This window comes from Pan paniscus, chromosome 4, assembly GCF_029289425.2.
Source record: "Pan paniscus chromosome 4, NHGRI_mPanPan1-v2.0_pri, whole genome shotgun sequence".
Classification (NCBI taxonomy): domain Eukaryota; kingdom Metazoa; phylum Chordata; class Mammalia; order Primates; family Hominidae; genus Pan; species Pan paniscus.
This window is the reverse complement of record NC_073253.2, coordinates 56,593,945-56,604,628: the sequence shown is the minus strand read 5'-3', so window position 1 is coordinate 56,604,628 and position 10,684 is coordinate 56,593,945. Positions and strand designations below refer to the sequence as shown.

General features: G+C 43.0%; 1 pseudogene; it reads right to left on the bottom strand.

Moving 5' to 3' along the window:
* Positions 1 to 6,458: 6,458 nt before the first annotated feature.
* Positions 6,459 to 8,490, bottom strand: LOC100971758 (pre-rRNA-processing protein TSR1 homolog; annotated as a pseudogene).
* Between the last annotated feature and the right edge of the window lie 2,194 nt (positions 8,491 to 10,684).

Genomic DNA, 10,684 nt, shown 5'->3' with positions numbered 1-10,684 from the left:
TTGACCATGAACTTTTTAATCAAAATTGAGAAATTTTAGAAAGTGAAAGAGGATGCTAAAAAATTACAGTGGATCAATGGAAAGGAGGATGCAGGGTCACGCTATCTTTTCAGGGCCTATGGGAGCAACGAGAAGGGGCTATTTAGTACAGCTCAGCCTAGCCAGTAGGTTGTGGGTGGGGGCTTAGAGCAGAATTGTAGAACACTACTTAGTGGATATTGTGCTTGAGTTGAGTCTTGAGCCTGAACTTTTGCATTTTAAAGCAAGACCCCCTGAAAAGAAGCAGTGTTTTCCCCAAATGACTCTACTGGAGGAATTTAAGGTGTTATGATCCCTGGGAGTGCAAAAGGAGAAAATTTCCAAATCATACTACTTTGAGTGATCAATGATAGACCTTATGTTCTTAATAAACATTTATCATGTGTAGAGGGAGCAAAAATCACTTGGTAGTTCACGATTCCTCATTTCAGAAAAACGAAAGTTCAGTTGATTCACTCAGAGCTCTTAGAAAAAAAAGAGAAGCAATTTACTCATTCCTCCTCAACCCTGTCATACCTCTCTAACCTTCTCTCTCTCTCTCTCTCTTTTAGTACACAAAGTCAGTAAAGCTGATCTTTGGGCCAAGGTTGTAACATGGTCAGTCCCAGGTTGGAGACAACTAATCTCATTGTAAGACAGCTCTCAATATTTAAACAAAGCTAAAGTCTGCATTAGAGCTCAATGGTATGTCCTTGAAGTCTGTACTTCGTCAGCTAGTCTCTGCCCCAAGCTTTCCCTTCATTGCTAGATTTCTTTCCTAATTACCTTGCCTGCATTTACTTTCTCACCTGCTGAGAACATATTCTCACAGTAGCATAATTGCATAGCTGTGGCTTATATTTTGCTACTACCTTGGGTACTGTTTGCTGCAAATAAGGACGTTTATGGTCCCTGAGAGATGTTGAAACAGTCCCAAAATAACAGACATGCAAACGCTTTGCCTGATTAGCTGCTACTTATTAAAACATATGGTTTAAGGACTGAGTTGCCAATTTTATGTTTCCATAAAGTACTGCATGGTCTTGAATAATGAGGCAAATTGCAGAATACTGATGTTTATGAGCAGTCAAATCTGTGGGTTTCAGAGGCACTGACCATGACTTCTAACTTATAGTTTCAAGTTAACACAAACTTTTTGCATTATGTATTTTTTTGGTTGTTGTTTTTTGACACAGAGTCTTGCTCTGTCGCCCAGGCTGGAGTGCAGTGGCACGATCTCGGCTCACTGCAAGCTCCGCCTCCCGGGTAAACGCCATTCTCCTGCCTCAGCCTCCCGATTAGCTGGGACTACAGGCGCCCTCCACCACGCCCGGCTAATTTTTTGTACTTTTAGTAGAGACGGGGCTTCACCCTGTTAGCCAGGATGGTCTTGATCTCCTGACCTTGTGATCCGCCCGCCTCGGCCTCCCAAAGTGCTGGGATTACAGGCGTGAGCTACAGTGCCCTGCCTGCATTATGTATTTTTAACATCTTTTGCTCTTACAAGGATTGGGCTCTATTTGTTTTCTTTGTTGGGTTATATCTTAGTCTACTACTGTCTTTGACCTTGTTGATGTTTCTGGGTACAAGCAAAACGGAAAAGGCTTCAGGTTTTCCTTTCAGAGGTTTTGCATAAAAGTCCAGTGTTTGGCTATTATGGGTTGAATTGTGTCCTGGAAAAGGATACATTGAAGACTTGGCCCCCAGAACCTCAGAATGTGACCTTATTTGGAAACAGGTTGATTGAAGGTGTAATTAGTTAAGACGTAATACTGGAGTGGACCGGGCTCCTTATCCAATATGACTGGTGTCCTTATATGAAGCTGGTTATGTGAAGACACAGACACACAGGGAGAATGCCATGAAGATGGGAGATGGTGCAACTACAAGCCAAGGAATGCTGAAGACTGCTGGCAACCACCAGAAGAAGCTAGGAAGAGACAAGAAGGATTTCCCTCCAGGTTTCAGAAAGAGTGTGGCTCTGCCAACACCTTCCTCTGAGACTTCTAGCCCCCAGAACTGTGAGAAAATACATTTCTCTGTTTAAAGCCACCCAGTTTATGGTACTTTCTTCCTGCAGCCCTAGGAATCTAATGGCTAATGAAGTCTGGGCCCATGGTTCCCCCTCTGGATGCCTCATTCACAGAAATGGTTCCAGGTGACCTGGGTGGTGTACAGCAGTCCCTGCTTATCTGCAGTTTCACTTTTCACAGCTTAAGTTAACCTATGGTCAACAGCAGCCTAAAAATATTAAAGGGAATAATTCCAAAAATAGGCAATTCAAATAAGTTTTAAATTCAGTACCATTCTGAATAGTGTGCTGAAATCTGGCAGTGTACCCACTGAGTCCTGCGGGGACATGAATCATACCTTTGTGCAGTGTGTCAGCGCTGCCTATGTTCCCTGTAGGTTAGCCACCTAGGAGCCATCTCGGTTATCAGAGTGACTGCCATGGTTTCATAGAGCTTGTGTTCAAGTCACCCTTATTTTACTTCATAATGACCCCAAAGCACAGGAGCAGTGATGCTGGCATATTGTTATAATTGTTCTGTGTTATTATTGTTACTCTGCCTAACATATAAACTAAACTTTATCATAGGTGTATTATATATGTACTGTATAGAATAAAACATAGCATATATAGGGCTTGGTATGATTTGTGGTTTCAGGCATCCACTGGGATTCTTAGAATGTGTCTCCTGCAGATAAGAGAGGACTAGTATAATATGAGCAGATAGCAACAGGGCTGGATAGGAAGGTGGACAGCCACCCTTCACACATGCAGATCCATCTGCCTGGTAGTTCGGAGCCTCCTGTAGTGGTGACTGTTATGCTCAGTAGATTTTCCATCCCCCTTCTTCTTGGTTTCAGCCCCTTTAATGATGAGTGTGGGGATAGGCAGGGTGCTCAGGACCCTGGCTTGGCTAATGGATGTGTTGCATCCTCTGACAGCAGCGGCACGGAACTCAAACAGAGCCCAAACGGTTCTTCCTGGAATGGATGGAGAGGCATTGGGAGAGAAAGCTCTTTCTTCCCACTGGTACTGCTAAGCTGGGACTGCAGGCAGCCATGCGTATGTTTTTCTGAAGTGGAGAGGGCCTGCCTGAGGTGACTTTGTCATGGAAGCCTCATGCTTCCGAATCTCTGGGTCTCATTCCCAGGTCCCAGTTCCTGCAGTTCTGACCTCCATCTTGTGAACTACTGCAGGATTCCTCTCAGCTATAAGATTCACTGCATTTCATTTCTACTTAGTTAGAATTTCTTCTTGTGATAAAGGCTTTTTCTTTGTTTGTTTTTTTGCTGCTTCCTTCTCACCTTATAATTCCCTCTCTTAGAATATTGGGCAGTATTTTGGTTTACATGCAGCTGGATCCCACTACACCATGAGTTTCTTGAGAATAAGGCCTGCATTACTTTTTTTTGTTGTTACTTCATAGTGCCATGCCTGGATTATGTCTGGGCACCCCAGTTTTTTCTGGGGGCAATTGGATGCCAAAATGATCAAATGAATAATAAGCAAGCTCGACTGGGATCACAGAATGTTTAAGTGGTAAAGGAACCTAGAGTTGTTCCTAATCTAGCGGTTTTCAAAGTTTAGACGCAGAATCCTTTCCTCATTGGAATCTTAGGTGGAAGCCCACGTGGAGAGCGCAGGGTGTGGAGTTGCTCTGGTTGGGGTAGAGGTTGTGGCCCAGGGGGCTGCCCTCTCCTCATTTCCTCAGCATGGCCTCTGTGAGGCTTTTAGAGTTTGCTGGGGGCCACATTTATCCTCATTGAGCTGCAGTTCTCCCTCTCCAATCCTGCCTTCCTTTCCTTAAAAAGTGGTTGTGAGAAATCATAAGTTGATGCTACCGCACTACAGCTACTTCTCTCCCTCTCTCTGTTACACACACACACACACACACACACACACACACACACACCCCTCTCTAGGGTCCTGGTAAAAGTACTGATGAGCGTGATATGTAATGCTGAAAGTCGCAAAGAATGATCTATACATTTCACAGTAGCTTTTGGACTTTTGGGAATAGGATCAGTTCAAATGATCCAAATTTAACCAAAGTTTTAATGGGAGAATCTCTTTTCTGAATTATGACACCTTTTCCAAACCATGCTTAATTCTTAATTCTATTTTCTGAACTACCACCTACCATCATCAGAACACTCCATGTCCTGTCATAAACCACTGCCCTGTCGTCAAGGCCCCAGGCTTGTGCTATTTTTCTTCATTATTATCAGTTTTTTTATTGTGGTAAAAACACATAAGTTAAAATTTACCATCTTAACCATTTCTGAATGTATAGTTCAGTAGTGTTGGTTACATTCACATTGTCATGCAACCAATCTCTAGAACTCTTTTCATCTTGCAAAACTAGAACTCTGTGCCCATTAAACAACAACTCCCCACGTTCCTCTTCCCTCAGCTCCTGGGAACCACCATTCTATTCTTATCTCTCTGAATTTGAATACTCTAGGGACTTTATGTAAGTGGAATCACACAGTATTTGTCTTTTTCTTCCTGGCTTATTTTACTTAGCATAATGTCCTCAAGGTTCATCCATAGTGTAGCATGCGACATGATTTCTTTCCTATTTATTTATTTATTTATTTATTTACTTCCAGACCGGGCCTTGCTTTTTTTCCAGGCTGGAATGCAGTGGCATGATCACGGCTCATGCAACCTCCACCTCTCAGGGTCAAGCCATCCTCCCAACTCAGCCTCCCGAGTAGCTGGGACTACAGGTGTGCACCACCACACTTGATTAATTTTTTGATTTTTTGTAGTGACAAGGTCTCACTATATTGCCCAGGCCAGTCTCGAACTCCTGGGATCAAGTGATCCTCCCGTCTTGGCTTCCCAAAGTGTTGGGATTACAGACATGAGCCACCGTGACTGGCCTCCCTCCTTTTTAAGGGTGATGGGACAGAAAGCTTTTAAAGAATCTAGAGAGCAGACCACGTTGGGGGCACATAAAGAACACTTACTGAATACTCATTGGATGACTTTAATTTTTCTCGTAATGTCTTTTAAATATTTGGTTTTCTAGTTTCAATAAGCTGGACCAGTCAGATTCCCTGTGGACATGAATGAAAGAAGAGACCAATCTGAGGATGCTTTGAGAGTTCCCGAATGTTCTACAAATGGTCCTGTCCCTTCCTGGCCTTCATAAAAAGAATGTTCTTTTTAACTTTGAGTAGTGGTTCTCAATGCAGGTGGGTGGGTCGGAGGTGGTTTTGTCCCCTCCCCAGAGGACATTTGGCAATGTCTGTAGGCAGTTTTGGTTGTCAGGACTTGTGGGAGGGTGCTACTGGCATTTAGTGGGTAGAGGTCAGTTTGCTGCTAAACATCCTACAATACACTGGACGGCCCACAACAAAGCATGACTCAGTCTTGTGGTAATAGTGCTGAGCTTGAGAAACCTGACGCAGAGACAGCAGCTCAAGAAGGTCACGCTGTGTATGGAGGGTTAGCCAATGGGGGACTTCCAACCATTACATAGAGTGATGATTCTCCTCTTTAAGAAGGCCTGGCATATACTGAAATAGAACAACCTCCATCTACGTCAAAAGCTCAAAGTTGATACAAAACATCACATCAACAGTGGCTTTCTTATCTAAACACCATTTGTCAAAACAGAAAGCCCTTCAAACAGCTGACATTCAGGGAGTGCAGCCTCTGCCCTGCTCTGGGAGCCTCAACCCAGGATATTTCATGTTAACATAAACAGGATAAGCCTTTTCAGCTGCAGTGCTGTTTACCAGGAACCTGCTGGAATAAACTAGATTGTTAAGTTTAATTTAGTGAGCAGCAGTAATCACCGTAGTTCTTCCATTTGTGGAGAAGAAACAAACATGTGGGCACATCTGACAGAAGCTGGATTTGCCAAATGGTGGATTTGCCAAATGGTGAGGGTGACTTTGGAGTGCTACCCCAGCGGATGATGAACGTAAGGATGACAGACTCCATCCCTCAGAGGAAAGAATCAACTTAAAAGTGAAAGAAGCAAGCCTAACTGCCCTCCCTGCTCTGAGGAAGGAATGGAAACGCATTCTGGAAACGCATTTCTGTCAAAGCCGAACATCAGCAAGTCAGTGACTAAGTTGAAAGGAAATGTGGTCAAAGGGTACAAAGTTTCAATGACCCTGGAGGAATATCCTTTAGCGATCTATTGTACAGCATGGTGACCACAGTTATTAATAATGCATTGTATTTATGCATTTATTTTTATTTCAGTAAGATTTAATAGCTTTTTGGATTAAGTAGTAGAAAAACTTCCATACTTAACTGAGACATTTTATCAAGGCCAAAAAAATTCTTGCAAAATGGTGCAGCCGACTGACAAGCTGACATAGAAAATAAACTTTGCCCAATCACAACTTGTGACTCCCATCCTTGGAGTGCTGACTGGCCTCAGTAAGACAGAATCGCTTTAAATCCATTACTCCATGCCCACCTGAGGCACTGTTGAAGAAATCTCACTGTTCACCCAAGGTGCTGGTTCTGGTACACTTGGATCATAAGTCCATTTGGGGAAAACTCATTTGTAAAGGTTCATCAGTTCTGTGTTCTGAGATTTTAGCTTCCTGTCAAAGCTGCACTTCATGCGGCCAGGGGTACCTGAAGGCTCCTGGATGTGTCCTCTGCGGCTCCACTTTGTTCTCAGTTCTACTGGTTTAAACCACTGCACATCCTCTCTATTGAAGAACATGTAACATACCACTGCCATCTTAGTACAAATTTTGAAAGGAGGATCACTCAGGACAACTCTCTTGATGACCATTCTGTTTGGATCCACCAGCAAAAGATGGCCTGTAGCAATGAGATTGTGCATTCCATTGCTTTTCTGCTTGAAAAGCAGCAAAGATGAAGGAGGAAAAGTGGTTGGTGCGTATACTGTCACCGCCAGGGCCATATCAGCAGTCAGGAATCTCTGAAATTTATGTTTGTCTGCTGCAGCATGCTGAGAGAATAAAGGTGAGGCTCAGAAGTGCCTGGATCTACAGTGGAATATGAGCTCCTCCTTGGCTTTTGCAGATTCGGTGCTGCCAGGGTCATGCCTAACCACCATATTCAATACTGACATCTTCTGTTCATGAGATAGTGAAGAAAATGCAATCAAGGGTGCTCCTTGCCTGAATCACTCAACCACTGAGACAGGGACATTAGAGACATGAAGTGTGACATACTGGCCAACATCAGCTCCTTCAACCTCTTTTTCTTCAATCTCTTTAAATATGCTTTTCCTAGTACTAGTAAAGTTCTGAAACTGAAATATTCAAGCACAATCTTGAGTAATATTTTTCCTTAGGATCCTATGGAGATGTCTGGAAGCTCTTGAGGCCTTTGTATTTCTGAAACTGAATTTCTGGCAGCCACATCACAGGGGGTGTCCACTTCACCTGGAAACATCTCTTCCAGTCTTTCTTGTTTACATTTCTCCAACATTTTTGCCTCAGCTTCTTCATCCACTTTCTCATCAGAGAGATCATCATGCACAGACTCCCTTGTAGTCATAGTTTCACATTCCTCCTCTTCTTCATCTTCACACTTTCATGTGAGATTCCTCCTTCATAAAATCCTCATGTTCTGTATCATCATATTCTTTACCACCTTAGAATCTCCCTTCAAGAAATCCTTTTTCTCACTCAACTCCTCCTCATTGGGCCAGGTTTGCTCCCCCTGCGTTAGATCTGGGATAACCTCTGTTTGTCAGGATTCCTGTCTAGCAGGATCTGCCTTCATTAGGACTTTAAGGTCTTCTTCCATATCATCGACAGTATCCATAGCACAAATCTCTATTGCCATGTCTGGGTCCTTTTGGGATTTAATTACTGTAGGATTTAAAGGGAAAGGGTCCATGGGGTCATCTATGTGTTTCATCTGGAAATCACCACGTCCAATGATATGCAGCAACCTATTTACATTCAGAGTCTGCCCACGAACATAGCCTGAAATTTCCAAGGTGCCCACCAAATTATTCTCTTCACTAGGAACAAAATCAGCAGTATGGGCAAATAGGTAGGCCTGCTGATCTCGAAAAGCAAGATGCCATTGCTTCTGGTTAGCCAACTGCCTAAGCAGCATCCCTGCCTCCTGTTGAGTGTCTAACAAGAGGAGTTTGTCATCCAGAAAGTGCTTCTCCACTGCTTTACTTAGCTTCTTTCTGGCATCTATTTGTTTCTTCAGTGGGAGGCCAGATAATCCCTGGACAGCTAGTGCTAATGAGGAGAGCCATCCTTGCTACCCAGCTGTCTCTTCTCCGCCAGAACCACCTCCTTCTTCTGCTTTTGGAGCTGGCTGGCGGAATGCCTCTGGTCTACTCTGCTGAGTTCTTTTCTCACCTTCTTGCTTAGGGTTTTCAGTGCTAGACGGCCCTTGCCATCCTGCTGTGCAGATCCCCGACCCCGATGCTGCCCACTTTTATGAGCTTTATTCTGCATCTTGAGTGGGCTGGAGTGGTGGGCTGCCATGCTGCAGCTCACGTGTACAGAGTCAGCCCATTGTATTTATTTCGTTTTATTCTTTAATCTTTTTTTTTTTTTGTAAAGTCGGGGTCACACTATGTTGTCCAGGCTGGTCTTGAACTCCTGGACTCAAGTGATCCTACCACCTTGGCCTCCCAAAGTGCTGGGATTACAGACGTGAGCCACCACGGCTGGCCAATAATGTATTACATATTTCAACATTGCTAAAATAGAGTTTTAATGTTCTCATCACAAAAAAATGATAAATTAGTGAGGCAATGCATACGTTAACTAGTTTGATTGTATCTTTCTATAACATATGCATAGATCAAAACATCACATTGCCTCCTTTTCCACCGTATAGCAGAAGGATGGCACAGACACTTTGAAGGGAACAAATAATACAGAACCAACACACAAACAAATGATTGGAAAACATTGTACTCCATAAATATATACAATAAAATAATTACAAATTAAACAATAAAATGTGGAAGATTTGGATATTATTTTTCTTCCCATAGTTAAAATAATACTCTTTAATAAAAATTGTACAAGCTTTTTTTGTGTGTGTGTTTGTCATATTAGAATTCCCATCTACAGAAGACCAGGGAAAGAATGAAGGTTCTTAGTAGTAAGAGGAAATATAGTCTAGCCCAGCAGCACTCAGAGATCCGGTACTATCTCGAGTACCACTAATCGAGCGGATGCATCCCTTTTTGATAACTATAACTATCCCTCAGTGCCAAAATTTACTGTTTTGTCTAATCTCTGGCCAGCCCAGTTGAGCTAGAGAAAGGTTGTGTTTAAGTGCAGTAAATGCCTCAAAGGGAAACCAGTGAGTTTTCATCCAGGTGGTTCCCCTTTCAGCTGCAACTTAATTTCCTCTCGTTTTTTGCTCCATTGACATAGCAGAGTTATAGTTCGTCCTCAATGCAGTGGTTAACAGTTCAGACTCTAGATTAGACTAGCAAAGTTTGAATCCCAGCAAGTTACTAAACCTTTTTGTGTGTCCTGTTCTTCACCTTTAAAATAAGAATGATAATGCTTGTACCCACGTCATACAGTTGTGCTGACTTAAGTGATTTAATATTTGTAAAGCACATAGAACAGTTTAGGTGAATGGTGAATACTATATTTGGTAAATAAATAAAAATAACGCCTGCCATCTTAAGCTGGAATCTCTAAATTCACACATTAGACTGCAACTAAACAGACTTTGGAGTCTGGAGCTAAATCATAACAGGGAACAGGTATCCTAAAAACGAACATGCATTTACCAAACAGCCCTCAATGTCTCCAGGGCTGATTTTTAACTGCTATTGCAAAGGATTCCACCCTCCCAGGGCCTGCACATGCTGAAGGTATATGACGGCCTGGAAAAAGTGTCAGATGGTTTTCATAAACTTGGCACTGACCGATCATCTACCTTCTTATTTGTTGGGTAGGTGCTAACTGTAAGTTGGGTAAAATAGAAGTTTTACCAGAGCAGGGGGCTGGGACACCACAGAATAAACCAGCAATCCCTCTGACGTGGAGGTGATAATAGCAATTCAGTCAGGAGGTGACAGTCTGGACTAAGGGTGTGGTTAAAATGGCACAGGAGGGGCAGAATCGGGAGCAGGTATAAGCTGCAGGCCAGGACTGTCCTTAGGGGCAGTAATGATGGGAGAGACCAAACCAACAGCCCGATTCAATGATGAAAGCTGAATTGGGCATGGCCACAGAAGGAAAAGTCCAGCACCTGTCTCAGCTCTGGCAGTGGCTCATCCACCTGCTCTCCCTGGAACCTCCTTTTCCACTGTGTAGCAGAGGGATGGCACAGATACTTTGAAGGGAGCAAATAATACACAACCAACACACAGACAAATGATTGGAAAACAATTATACACAGCAATTCTTGCCTACTCTCTTGAGGCCTGAGAAAGTTCAATCAAAACCAGAATTAAAGAATGCCAGTACTGGCCACCACAGGCAGGGGCTCATGGGCTTTGGAATCCAAGAGAGAGAGAGGACTCGTGGATGTCAAACACGTTGCTGACTGCAGAAGTTTCACTTTTTCTTTTATTTATTTATTTATTATACTTTAAGTTTTAGGGAACATGTGCACAATGTGCAAATTAGTTACATATGTATACATGTGCCATGTTGGTGTGCTGCACCCATTAACTCGTCATTTAACATTAGGTATATCTCCTAA